The 13,001-nt window shown below is 54.7% G+C and overlaps 3 protein-coding genes and 1 non-coding gene across 16 annotated transcripts in view; 1 reads left to right on the plus strand and 3 right to left on the minus strand.

Annotated features, from left to right (window-relative positions):
* Nucleotides 1-13,001, plus strand: part of LOC102943236 (zinc finger protein 883) — a 2,438,435-nt gene that overhangs the window by 1,558,042 nt on the left and 867,392 nt on the right.
* The window catches only part of LOC114020163 (zinc finger protein 501), a 1,907,800-nt gene that overhangs the window by 1,524,043 nt on the left and 370,756 nt on the right, over nt 1-13,001 (minus strand). The gene's annotated exons all lie outside the window — the stretch shown is intronic.
* Nucleotides 1-13,001, minus strand: part of LOC119564595 (zinc finger protein 883) — a 1,467,279-nt gene that overhangs the window by 675,842 nt on the left and 778,436 nt on the right. The window lies entirely within an intron of this gene.
* On the minus strand, nt 3,558-3,631 carry TRNAT-UGU. Its single transcript has one exon. It is a non-coding gene; the product is annotated as a tRNA-Thr (tRNA).

Genomic DNA, 13,001 nt, shown 5'->3' on the forward strand with positions numbered 1-13,001 from the left:
ATTGTTTAGTCTGCGGAAGAGAAGAATGAGGGGGGATTTGATAGCTGCTTTCAACTACCTGAGAGGTGGATCCAAAGAGGATGGATCTCGGCTGTTCTCAGTGGTAGCAGATGACAGAAGAAGGAGTAATGGTCTCAAGTTGCAGTGGGGGAGGTGTAGGTTGGATATTAGGAAACACTATTTCCCTAGGAGGGTGGTGAAGCACTGGAATGGGCTCCCTAGGGAGGTGGTGGACTCTCCATCCTCAGAGGTTTGTAAGGCCCGGCTTGCCAAAGCCCTGGCTGGGATGATTTAGTTGGTGTTGGTCCTGCTTTGAGCAGGGCGTTGGACTCAGTGACATTCTGAGGTCTCTTCCAACCCTGATCGAGGGTTAGAATAACATTTCCAAACAAACGGTCGCTTGAGCTGAGTGCAAATCGCTATTATAATCCCCCCCGTCCAGTAGCCCTAGGGCAGGTTCCAAGCGTTGGATTCGAGCCGCTGAGTCAGCTTCCTGCAATGAGTTTCAGCCTTCCCAGAGGTAATTTGTGAGGGCTCGCCGTTTTCAGATGTTCTTTTTTAATTCCCATCCACCCAATTCAAATGAGTTTGAAATTACTCATGGCAACATTCTTTCACCTACTTTCGTAAACTGAGAACAGTTAGGAAATGTTGTACTGAGAGACCAGTCAGTGGGGAACAGAGCGATAGTCATTTGTAAACCAGTTGCATTAAGAACCACAGGTCTCTGGATGGGGGTAGGCCGCCGTGGGGATGGGGGTGTCACAGACAATTTGGAGGGAGGTGGCGGAGTAGGGGGTGGAAGAGGTTGAATTAGGGTACATTTTCCCTTTGTCCCAAAAGGGGCAGCACGACATGTCCAATTAAAAGGGGGTGTCACGCCTGAAGAATTTACAATATCCACCAAAATAACAGGAATAACGAGACAGACAACACAAACACAGAACACAATGTTTTGTTGCGACAGGGGACCCACGGCGTTCTGGGGTGTTCTTCCACTCATGCCAGCTTGCCCATAAAGTGTCTGAAAAACAAAATAAACATTCCCCAGCCCCTGGGTGGGGACAGATGATTGCTTATAAATACCCCTTTCTTTGTACAAATTTTTTCGCTGACTGCAGGAAAACAGAAGAATTACCTTTATGGTTTTTTGTTTGTTTTATACAAAGGATACTTGCTGCATATCCTAGGCAGAGGAGGCCTGTCTATGTAAACACGGCCTGTTCCTGAAGTCTTTGCCCCAGCTCATCTCTGGATGTGAGGGGGGAGGTCATTCAGATCCTCCTTACACTTAGTATTTAAAAACTCTTTCTTTTCCCTACTTCTGCTGGCCTTAGATTTCTCCTCCTGTCTGTTCTTTCACAGCTCAGATGAGGTGACTGGGTGGTTAAGGTGATGGACTGCTAATCTATTGTACTTTGCATGCATGGGTTTGAATCCCATCCTCATTGTGAGTATTTAGTCTTCGCCCCTCCTTAATGAACAAGCATCTCCCCTTTGGTACAATGACAGAGCAAGCCACAATGCTTCCTGTAAACAAAAACCTTCTCAGGAACTCAGACCTCCTTGCTTTCAATAAAATGTGTCTAAATCCCAGATTTCTCAAAGAGTTCTATATTTCTTCGTTTTTATCTCAAAAGGTAACATCCCAATAATCTCCCCCAAACACCCTGGGACCTGCCCAAATAATTTAAATGCCCCCCACCTCAGCAAGGCCACGACAGTGACCCACAGCTAGCGTGTCTAGGCCAAGCTGTTCTGAAGGAGGCAACTCAAAACATTTTCTCTCTGCTTCCCTTGGCAAGGTCTGACTGGGAAAACAAAATCCCCCAAATTGAAAATTTTCTGCTGAGAAACCAATACTAGTCTTAAAAAGAAAAGGAGTACTTGTGGCACCTTAGAGACTAACCAGTTTATTTGAGCATGAGCTTTCGTGAGCTACAGCTCACTTCATCGGAGCAGTCTGTTTGGGGACTTTGATTTGAATGGATTATTATTAGTCTTGACTGATCTCTGAATTATTTCAGTTCAGTCTTTGTCCTCCAGAGGTGTTGCCAGGTGTTGAGTTGTGGGGGAGCGAGGCCAAGTCATGATGTCTCTTCCCCTCTTTCATAGTTTCTTCCAACTTGCTAGAAAGCTCCTTTGCTAGGATGTGAGTCAAGCAGTGTCCATTGTCTCCGGGCTGTCTCGGAGAAGTCTGCATTGTACACGGTTCCTAGGAGAGTCCTTGGGAGTGTGGATATCTTTACTGGGCCAGCAGAGAATCTGGCTCCTCCGTGTCGCACCGGAAAGGCTGGTGGTGGGCATTTCCCAGCCTCATCACATATTTCAGTAACGCACCCAGAGCAAAACTTCATCACTTCCCAGACAAGGCTAGCACACACCTTCCACCCAGGTATTAGCCTTCAACGGATCACGACTTTTACAATGATACCTCACAAGACACATGTTGTACAAACCATGTCATCATTATCATAGAATCATAGAATATCAGGGTTGGAAGGGACCTCAGGAGGTCATCTAGTCCAACCCCCTGCTCAAAGCAGGACCAATCCCATTATGTGACAGTGGTGACTATGGGGCTTCCAGCGTGCTGCTTTGAGCACAGGGTGCCACCCCTGGGCTGACATTGCAATGGAGACGAACCCTTAGAGTCCATCTCTCCCGGGATAAAGATGGCAACAGGGCTGGCCTGGGTCATCTGACTTGGGCTCACGGAGCTCAAGCTGTGGGGCTAAAAACTGGGGAGCAGATATCTGTGTTCACGCTGAAGCCTGGGTTTGGAAACCCTCACCCCTCCTGGGGCCTCAGAGGTTGGGCTCAAGCTCCTAGGTCTGCGCTGTCATTTTATAGTCCTGCAGCCCAAGCCCCATAAGCCTGAGTCAGCTCACCCGGGCTTTGAGACAGGTGCCCTGGGTGTTTTAATCGCAGTGTAGACATAACATTAGGATACGACTCCAGTGCAGTGAAACGCCCACGGCTGGCCCGTGTCACATTAATCCAGGACAGCGGCTTGGGCTGTAAAGTTGCAGGGTACGTGTCTTGCCGAGGCTCAGGGCCCTGCTCTAGGGGCCCAGAAGGTTGGGAGGGAGTTTCGCAAGAGGAAATGGTAAAACCGCAGTGAAGTATGACCCCGGGCTCAGTGGCATTTCTCCAGTGGTCTGTCTGCTTTGGGGCAGGGACAAAAACACGTCCTGCCGCATTCGTTATTTCAAAGGGTGGTGTAGGATTTTCGTTCTCAGACACGGTGCACAAAGCAGGACTCCACCCTCGGCGTAAACTAAATGAGCCGCCCGCAGATTCTGCCAGCCCCAATGAGCCATTTGGGGGGAGAGCTCAGACCCGCCCCTGGCCCAGAGCGAGGGGGTCGTCTGTGACAGGGCTGGGCCACTGACCTACGAGCTCCTAACTCCCAAACTTTCAGTACCTCTATTATCAGTGACTGCGAGTATAATTAAAATCATAAGAAAAAAACACACTGGGCTACACCAAAGGTCCATCTATCTCTTGTCTTCTGACTGTAGCCAATACCAGGTGCCCTAAAAAGCCCCTCAACAAGGCACCACTGGGAGTCGAACCCAGGATCTCCTGTTTACAAGACAGGTGCTTTAGCCAGCTAAGCCATGGTGCCTGCTGCTGCCTAAGGCCCGGTGTCTGCCCCCACCTGACTCCCTGCCCACCCCCCCCACGGCCGGACAAGCGTTGCTTGTGTTTCCGTTCTGTAAAGCAGAGGAGCAGGAGAAGTTTTGCTCCCCGGGTGTGTGTGTGATTCTTTGGACGGGTCTACGCTACAACATTAGGTCGGTGTCATTACAATACTTCGGGGTGTACAAAATTTGCCCCCCCCTCCCCCAAGCAATGCAGTTATAGCAACCTAACCCTGGTGTAGCTAGCCCTGGGTCTGCAGGAGGCATAGCCTGGGGAGATGCTTGCTTAGTGAAGACCCAGAGAATAGGTGGCCCGTGGCTCTTGCATTTGGGGAGGCTGGGCGTGAGCCGTGGAAGCTCCCTAGAAGTGGGGGGGCCATCGGTGCCTGGACCATGGCACTGCCCCCCCTCCACCCCCCTCGTTTGTTCTCCTCCCTCTGAGGCCCCACCTGTGCCCCACCCTCTCTCCCATTTCGTCACTTCCCACCCCAGCTCTGCCTCTTCTGCTGAGGCCTCCTTGGTCCACCTTTTCCTCACTCCGCTCCCTCCCCTGAGGCCTCCTCGCCTCCTGCTTGTCCCTCTCCACCCACTGCCCAAGGTCTGCCCACCGCCCACACCTCTTCTGCCCCTCCTCTGAGACCCGCCCTGCCCACCACCCACACCTCTCTGCCCCTCCCCTGAGACCCGACCGCCCACACCTCTCTGGCACCTCCCTGAGACCCGCCCTGCCCACCACCCACACCTCTCTGCCCCTCCCTGAGACCCGCCCTGCCCACCGCCCACACCTCTCTGCCCCTCCCCTGAGACCCGCCCTGTCCACCGCCCACACCTCTCTGCCCACCTCCCCTGAGACCCGACCTGCTCACCTCCCACACCTCTCTGCCCCCTCCCCTGAGACCCGCTCTGCCCACCGCCCGCACCTCTCTGCCCCTCCCCTGAGACCCGCCCTGCCCACCGCCCACACCTCTCTGCCCCTCCTCTGAGACCCGCCCCTGCCCACCGCCCACACCTCTCTGCCCCCTCCCCTGAGGACCCGACCTGCCTCACCGCCCACACCTCTCTGGCACCTCCCTGAGACCCCCCCCTGCCCACCACCCACACCTCTCTGCCCCTCCCCTGAGACACCCCCTGCCCACCGCCCACACCTCTCTGCCCCTACCCTGAGAACCCGACCTGCTCACCTCCCACACCTCTCTGCCCCCTCCCCTGAGACCCCCCCTGCCCACCGCCCACACCTCTCTGCCCCTCCCTGAGACCCGCCCTGCCCACCGCCCGCACCTCTCTGCCCCTCCCCTGAGACCCGCCCTGCCCACCTCCCACACCTCTCTGCCCCTCCCCTGAGACCCACCCTGCCCACCGCCCACACCTCTCTGCCCCTCCCCTGAGACCCGCCCTGTCCACCGCCCACACCTCTCTGCCCCTCCCCTGAGACCCACCCTGCCCACCGCCCACACCTCTCTGCCCTACCCTGAGACCCGCCCTGCTCACCTCCCACACCTCTCTGCCCCTCCCCTGAGACCCACCCTGCCCACCGCCCACACCTCTCTGCCCCTCCCCTGAGACCCGCCCTGCTCACCGCCCAACACCTCTCTGCCCCTCCCCTGAGACCCAGCCTGCCCACCGCCCACACCTCTCTGCCCTACCCTGAGACCCGACCTGCCCACCTCCCACACCTCTCTGCCCCTCACCTGAGACCCGCCCTGCCCACCGCCCACACCTCTCTGCCCCTCCCCTGAGACACCCCCTGCCCACCGCCCACACCTCTCTGCCCCTCCCCTGAGACCCGCCCTGCCCACCGCCCACACCTCTCTGCCCCTCCCCTGAGACCCGCCCTGCCCACCTCGTTCTTCGTGCTGCTGTTGTTATTCCATGAAACATCAAGGTTGGAATAAGAAGCTGAGTTTACTCCAGGGTGAGGGGAAAAAAGGAGCCATGAACCCCCTGGCAAAGCTCAGTGCCCCAGAGAAAACCTGCCCCCTGCTAGTGGAATCACCGATGTGCCGGCGATATGACGGGAAAGGGACGGTCTGAATGTCAGGGAAGGAAATCAACAGCAATCTGCAGCTACATAAGAACGGCCAGACGGGGTGAGACCAAAGGTCCATCCAGCCCAGTATCCTGCTGCCGACAGTGACCCATGCCAGGTGCCACAGAGGGAGTGAACCGAACAGGTAACGGTCAGTGATCTCTCTCCTGCCATCCATCTCCACCCTCTGACAAACAGAGGCTAGCGACACCATTCCTTACCCATCCTGGCTAATAGCCATTCATGGACTTAACCTCCATGAATTTATCCAGTTCTCTTTTCAACCCTGTTATAGTCCTAGGCTTCACCACCTCCTCAGGCAAGGAGTTCCACAGGTTGACTGTGCGCTGAGTGAAGAACTTCCTTTGATTTGTTTTCCCATGAATTTCATTTGGTGGCCCCTAGTTCTTATATTATGGGAACAAGTAAATAACTTTTCCCTATTCACTTTCTCCACACCACTCATGATTTTACAGACCTCCATCATATCCTCCCTTCGTCTCCTCTTTTCCAAGCTGAAAAGTCCTAGCCTCTTTAAGCTCTCCTCCTATGGGACCCGTTCCAAACCCCTAATCGTTTTAGTTGCCCTGCTCTGAACCTTTTCTAACGCCCGTAGATCTTTTTTGAGGTGAGGAGACCACATCTGTACGCAGGATTCAAGATGTGGGCGTACCATGGATTTGTATAAGGGTGTAGGGAGCCAGGGTGGGTTCCCTCCGAACCAGAGGGTAAAAAGCCACCCTCTCAGCCTGAGTGGCCTGGGCCAGACCAAGCGTACGCCAATCCCCGGAAGGGGCAGGGTGGGACGGAAGTACAAAGGGCAGGGCCCTTGGCCCAGGGAGGGCAGCACCAGGGAGGGAGGCAGACCCAGGCTGCTGGCTGCTCCCTCCAGACCCTGCTGCCGACCCAGGGGAAGCCCTAGGCCAGGAGGAACCTGACCGGGAGGAAGGACTGGGGCGACCAGGGCTGCCAGCCGCTGAGTCCCCGGAGGGGCCCGGCTGTAGCCCGGGCCAGCGTGAGCCCGACACAGAGCGGGAGCTGGAGCTGCCAGCCGCTGGACACCCGGACGAGCTGGAGGGACCGGAGAGGAAGTAGCCCAGGGGCAGAACTGCACTGTGGGGGGGGCGTATTTGGTCAGTGGGGCGCGGATGGTTCTCCACTGACCCAGCGGCGGGACCTTCGCCTCCCGCCACTGTCAGGGCCCTGGGCTGGAAGGCAGTGGAGTCGGGTGGGCTCTGCGTTCCTCTGCCCCGGCCAGCTTGCCTCGGGTAGCAGAACCGAGCACCGCAGACCCGCGTCGGTGCCCCCCTGCCTGAGGGGCGCGCCGCAGACCCGTGCCGGCGTGCCCCGGGGCTTGAGGGGCGCGCTACGGACTCCGGCTGGCGTGCCCCGGGGCTTGAGGGGCGCGCTACGGACTCCGGCCAGCGTGCCCCGGGGCTTGAGGGGGCGTTGCTCCGGACTCCGGCCGGCGTGCCCCGGGGCTTGAGGGGCGTGCTATGGACTCCGGCCGGCGTGCCCGGGGCTTGAGGGGGCGCGCTACGGACTCCGGCCGGCGTGCCCCAGGGCTTGAGGGGCGCGCTACGGACTCCGGCCGGCGTTGCCCCGGGGCTTGAGGGGCGCGCTATGGACTCCGGCCGGCGTGCCCCGGGGCTTGAGGGGCGCGCTATGGACTCCGGCCGGCGTGCCCCGGGGCTTGAGGGGCATGCTACGGACTCCGGCCGGTGTGCCCCGGGGCTTGAGGGGCGTGCTATGGACTCCGGCCGGCGTGCCCCAGGGCTTGAGGGGCATGCTACGGACTCCGGCCGGTGTGCCCCGGGGCTTGAGGGGCGCGCTATGGACTCCGGCCGGCGTGCCCCGGGGCTTGAGGGGTGCGCTACGGACTCCGGCCGGTGTGCCCCGGGGCTTGAGGGGCATGCTACGGACTCCGGCCGGCGTGCCCCAGGGCTTGAGGGGCGCGCTACGGACTCCGGCCGGCGTGCCCCGGGGCTTGAGGGGCGCGCTACGGACTCCGGCCGGCACACCTTTTCCGCTAATTCCCCAGCGCCCGAAAGGTGTGACTGAGGCCTGCCCGTGGGACCATAGCTCTCCATCACCCCCTAGGGGCTCGGGATACCGATTGAAACCGGTCCACAAAGGGCAATAAGATTTTCTCCGTCTTATTCTCTATCCCTTTTTTAATGATTCCTAACATCCCGTTTGCTTTTTTGACAGCCGCTGCGCACTGCATGGGCGTCTTCAGAGAACTATCCACGGTGACTCCAAGATCTGTCTCCTGATTAGCTGGAGCTAAATTAACCCCCAATCATATTGGGGTTATTTTTTCCAATGTGCATTACTTTACATTTATCCGCATTAAATTTCATTTGCCATTTTGTTGCCCAGTCACTTAGTTTTGTGAGATCTTTTTTGAAGTTCTTCAGAATCTGCTTTGCTCTTAACTATCTTGAGCAGTTTAGTATCATCTACAAACTTTGCCACCTCACCATTTATCCCTTTCTCCAGATTATTTATGAATAAGTTGAATAGGTTTGGTCCTAGGACTGACCCTTGGGGAACACCACAAGTTACCCCCTCCATTGTGAAAATTTACCATTTATTCCCATCCTTTGTTCCCTGTCTTTTAACCAGTTCTCAGTCCATGAAAGGATCTTCCCTCTCATCCCATGACAACTTAATTTACGTAAGAGCCTTTGGTGAGGGACCTTCTCAAAGGCTTTTTGGGAATCTAAGTACACTATGTCCACTGGATTCCCCTTGTCCGCATGTTTGTTGCCCATTCAAAGATCTCTAAGAGATTAGTAAGACATGATTTCCCTTTACAGAAACCATGTTGACTTTTGCCCAACAATTTGCCCAGTACTGATGTTAGACTTACTGGTCTGTAATTACCAGGATCCCCTCTAGAGCCCTTTTAAAATATTGGTGTAACGTTAGCTGTCTTCCAGGCACTGGGTACAGAAGCTGATTTAAAGGACAGGTTACAAACCCTAGTTAATCGTTCCACAATTTCACATTTGAGTTCTTTCAGAACTCTTGGGTGATGCCATCTGGTCCCGGTGACTGGTTACTGTTAAGTTTCTCAATTAATTCCAAAACCTCCGCTAAGGACACTTCAATCTGTGACAATTCCTCAGATTTGTCACCTACAAAGGACGGCTCAGGTTTGAGAATCTCCCTAACAGCCTCAGCCGTGAAGACTGAAGCAAAGAATTCATTTAGTTTCTCCGCAATGACTTTATCGTCTTTAAGTCCTCCTTTTGTATCTCGATCGTCCAGGGACCCCACTGGTTGTGTAGCAGGCTTCCTGCTTCTGATGTACATAAAAAACATTTTGTTATTACCTTCTGAGGTTTTGGCTAGCTGTTCTTCAAACTCCTTTTTGGCTTTTCTTATTACATTTTTACACTTCATTTGGCAGTGTTTATGCTCCTTTCTATTTACCTCACTAGGATTTGACTTCCATTTTTTAAAAGATGCCTTTTTATCTCTCACTGCTTCTTTTACATGGTTGTTAAGCCACGGTGGCTCTTTTAAATTCTTTTACTGTGTTTTTTAATTTGGGGTATACATTTAAGTTGAGCATCTATTATGGTGTCTTTGAAAAGTGTCCATGCAGCTTGCAGGGATTTCACTCAAATACTCACCAGCAACCACACACCACACAACAGAACCACTAACCCAGGAACCTATCCTTGCAACAAAGCCCGTTGCCGACTGTGTCCACATATCTATTCAGGGGACACCGTCATAGGGCCTAATCACATCAGCCACAGGATCAGAGGCTCGTTCACCTGCACATCTACCAATGTGATATATGCCATCATGTGCCAGCAATGCCCCTCTGCCATGTACATTGGTCAAACTGGACAGTCTCTACGTAAAAGAATAAATGGACACAAATCAGACGTCAAGAATTAGAACATTCAAAAACCAGTCGGAGAACACTTCAATCTCTCTGGTCACGTGATTACAGACCTAAAAGTGGCAATTCTTCAACAAAAAAACTTCAAAAACAGACTCCAAGGAGAGACTGCTGAATTGGAATTAATTTGCAAACTGGATACAATTAATTTAGGCTTGAATAGAGACTGGGAGTGGATGGGTCATTACACAAAGTCAAACTATTTCCCCTTGTTTATTTCCCCTCCTACGGTTCTTGTCAACGGCTGGAAATGGCTCACCTTGATTATCACTACAAAAGGTCCTCCACCGCTCTCCTGCTGGTAATCGCTCACCTTTCCTGATCACTCTGGTTACAGTGTGTACGGTGACACCCATTGTTTCATGTTCTCTGTGTATATAAATCTCCCCACTGTATTTCCACTGCATGCATCCGATGAAGTGAGCTGAAGCTCACGAAAGCTTATGCTCTAATAAATCTCCTCTAATAAATCTGTTAGTCTCTAAGGTGGCACAAGTCCTCCTTTTCTTTTTACGGATACAGACTAACACGGCTGCTACTCTGAAACTCTAGTCACTGTACCTTTTAATTTCTGTTTAACTAACCTCCTCATTTTTGCATGGTTCCCCTTTCTGAAATTAAATGCCACAGCGTTGGGCACCATTCTCAGACATCGCTGACATCCTTAACCACAAACACACTCTCCTCATGCCCCAGCCAGAAGGGAAATGGGCAGGAATTCTCGCTGTTCAGCCACGGGCCCACTCACACAATGGCCCAGCCGTCAGCGTGCTGGGGAAGCTGGTCTGAGGAAACAATTGGAAATGATCACGCAGTGAGAACAGAACTAGCGTGCAGTGAGAGGGCTGCCGAAAGCCGATAGTTGTGGCTGAGTGGTTAAGGCGATGGACTAGAAATCCACTGGGGGCTCCTTGCACGGGTTCAAATCCTGCCAACTACGGAGGAGCTGGTGGCTGTTTAGTTTCCAGTGCCTGAGTATCCTTGGTGTCAACGGGAGCTGGGTCTTTCCTCGCCTGAGGCTATGGCTACGCTGCCCTACGGAGGTTATGCCGCTTTAGTTGAAGTGTTTTAATTAAACACTATGCTCCTTGCGTCACCAGAGCGCATCCACGCCAGCAGCTCTTGCATCGGCTCACAGAGCAGTGCACTGTGGGTGGCTTCCCCCTGTGCCACCGGCCGCAGGGTCTTTTGGGAAGGGTTTGCAGGGTCCCATGGGCCTGCGCAGCATCACAAGGCGGGTTTCTCTGTCCCTTGGTTCCATGGGCGTCCGACTCCATCGCCAGCTGCTTTTCACCGGCAATGCGTGCGGTGGGGTGGAGACCGTGTGTGTGTGGGGAGAGACCGTGTGTGTGCGGGGAGAGACCGTGTGTGTGCTGGGGAAGAGTGAGTGTGTCGGCAGGCTGTAAGTTCAGAGAGCTGCCGGAAGCAACCAGTCCGAGGCAGGGGGAGGGGGACACCCCGTTACTGAGGCAGGGGGATGGGGACAGCCCCGACATCAGCCCCCACTTCCCTCACTGGCTCAGCACAGCAGTCTCTCTCTCTCTCACACACACACACACACGCACACGCTGCTGCCTGTCTAGCTCTGTGTCAGGCGTGCCAGAACAGGGGGGTGTAGAGGGCCATGGCCCTACCCCTTTTTACCAGCTGTAAGGACCGACAAGGGAGGGGGGGACAAGGCAGAGTCTTGGGGGAAGAGGCGTTCTGCGGGTGTGGCCGTGGGGAAGGGCTGGGGCGGGGCCTCAGGGAGAAGGGGTGCAGTGAGTGAGGGGCCTTGGGGAAGGAGCATCAGGGGGGTTCCACAGTTTGGACACCGGTGGGCCCCCCCCCCCACACACACTTTAAGGAAGCTTCTGCCACCCTGCTCTGTGTTCGCAGCGCAGGGGAGCAGCATCCCACGGCAGCGATTTGCTCCTGGCGGCCGGAGCAGAGCCGCCGGCTCAGCTGTCAGAACGTCCCGGAGCCCCCGTAGCAGGAAGGCAGGGCAGGCGAGTTCACGGCGGGCATTGTGGGATACTGGCGAGGCCCGTTACACTGACGCTTTCTTGCTTTAAGTTTGCTGCAGAAAGCTCTAGGCCTCTCCTCGAGGCCGTTTTATTTTGTTGCCAAACCAGGGCAGTTTTGTCACCCGACAGGGCGGTGCAGTGTTTACACCAGCCAAAAGCTGGCGACTGCGGGAGCCTCGTGTGTTTTTCCCACGCCCGAAACAATATAATGATGCTGAAATAACTTGGTAGTGCAGACCTGGCCAAGATTCTCACCCGGTGCTCTGCTTTGCAGAGTCCAAGCACAGGAAAAGCTTGTCAGGCCCCGGTGGGGTCTGGCAGGGAGTCAGGTGTGGGCAGACACCATGGCTTAGCTGGATACAGCACCGGTTTCATAAACAGGAGATCCTGGCTTCAACTCCCAGGGGTGCCTTGTTGAGAGGCTTTTGGGGCTCCTGGTATTGGCTACAGTCAGAGGACAAGATACAGAGCTAGATGGGCCTTTGGTCTAGCCCTCTATGCCTGTTTTTATGGTTTAAATTACACTCACGGGCACTGATAATAGAGGTACTGAACGATTGGGAGGTAAGACCTGAGAGGTCAGTGTTCCAGGCCCCTCGCGGATGATCCCCCTTCCTCTGGGACAGAGGCGGGTCTGAGCTCTCCCACCAAATGGCGCATTGTGGCTGGCAGACTCTGTGGGCGGCTCATTTAATTTATGCCAAGGGTGGAGTCCTGCTTCGTGCGCCGTGTCTGAGAATAAAAATCCTAAACCACCCTTTGCACTAACGAAGGCAGCGGGACGTGGTTTGGTCCCTGCCCCAAAGCAGGCCGACCAATGGAGAAACTGCCACCGAGTCCAAGGTAATGCTCCACGGCCGGTTTTACCTTTTTCGCTTGCGAAACTCCCTTCCAGCCTTGCGGGGTCCCAGAGCCCGGTACTGAGCCTGAGCCGAGATGGCGACACTGCAAATTTCCCAGCGCTTCGAGCATCTTCCTTATCACGCTACGGGAGTGCAGATGCATTCGTGCGGTGATGTCACTGCAGCATTTTGAATGTCGGCTTGCCTCAGAGTAAGACCAGAAGTCCAGACTGGCTCCATTTGGCACCTTGGGTGGTAAGACACCCCAGTGACTGCTGTGCAGTTCTGTAAGTGTGTCCATGGCTGAACAGCGAGAATTCCTGCCCATTTCCCTCCTGGCTGGAGCATGGTTAGAGTGTGTTTGTGGTTAATTGTTCATTGTTCATTCCCTGCCTTGACAATTCAGACAGTCCCTTTCCCCAACATGTCGGCAGCACATCTGTGATTCCAGTGGCAGGTTTGCTCTGGGGCACTGAGATTTTGGGGGGAGTTGGTGGCTCCTTTCCTTCCTCACCCTGGAGCAAACTCAGCTTTTTATTCCATCCTTGATGATTCATG

This window comes from Chelonia mydas, chromosome 28, assembly GCF_015237465.2.
Source record: "Chelonia mydas isolate rCheMyd1 chromosome 28, rCheMyd1.pri.v2, whole genome shotgun sequence".
NCBI classification, from domain to species: domain Eukaryota; kingdom Metazoa; phylum Chordata; order Testudines; family Cheloniidae; genus Chelonia; species Chelonia mydas.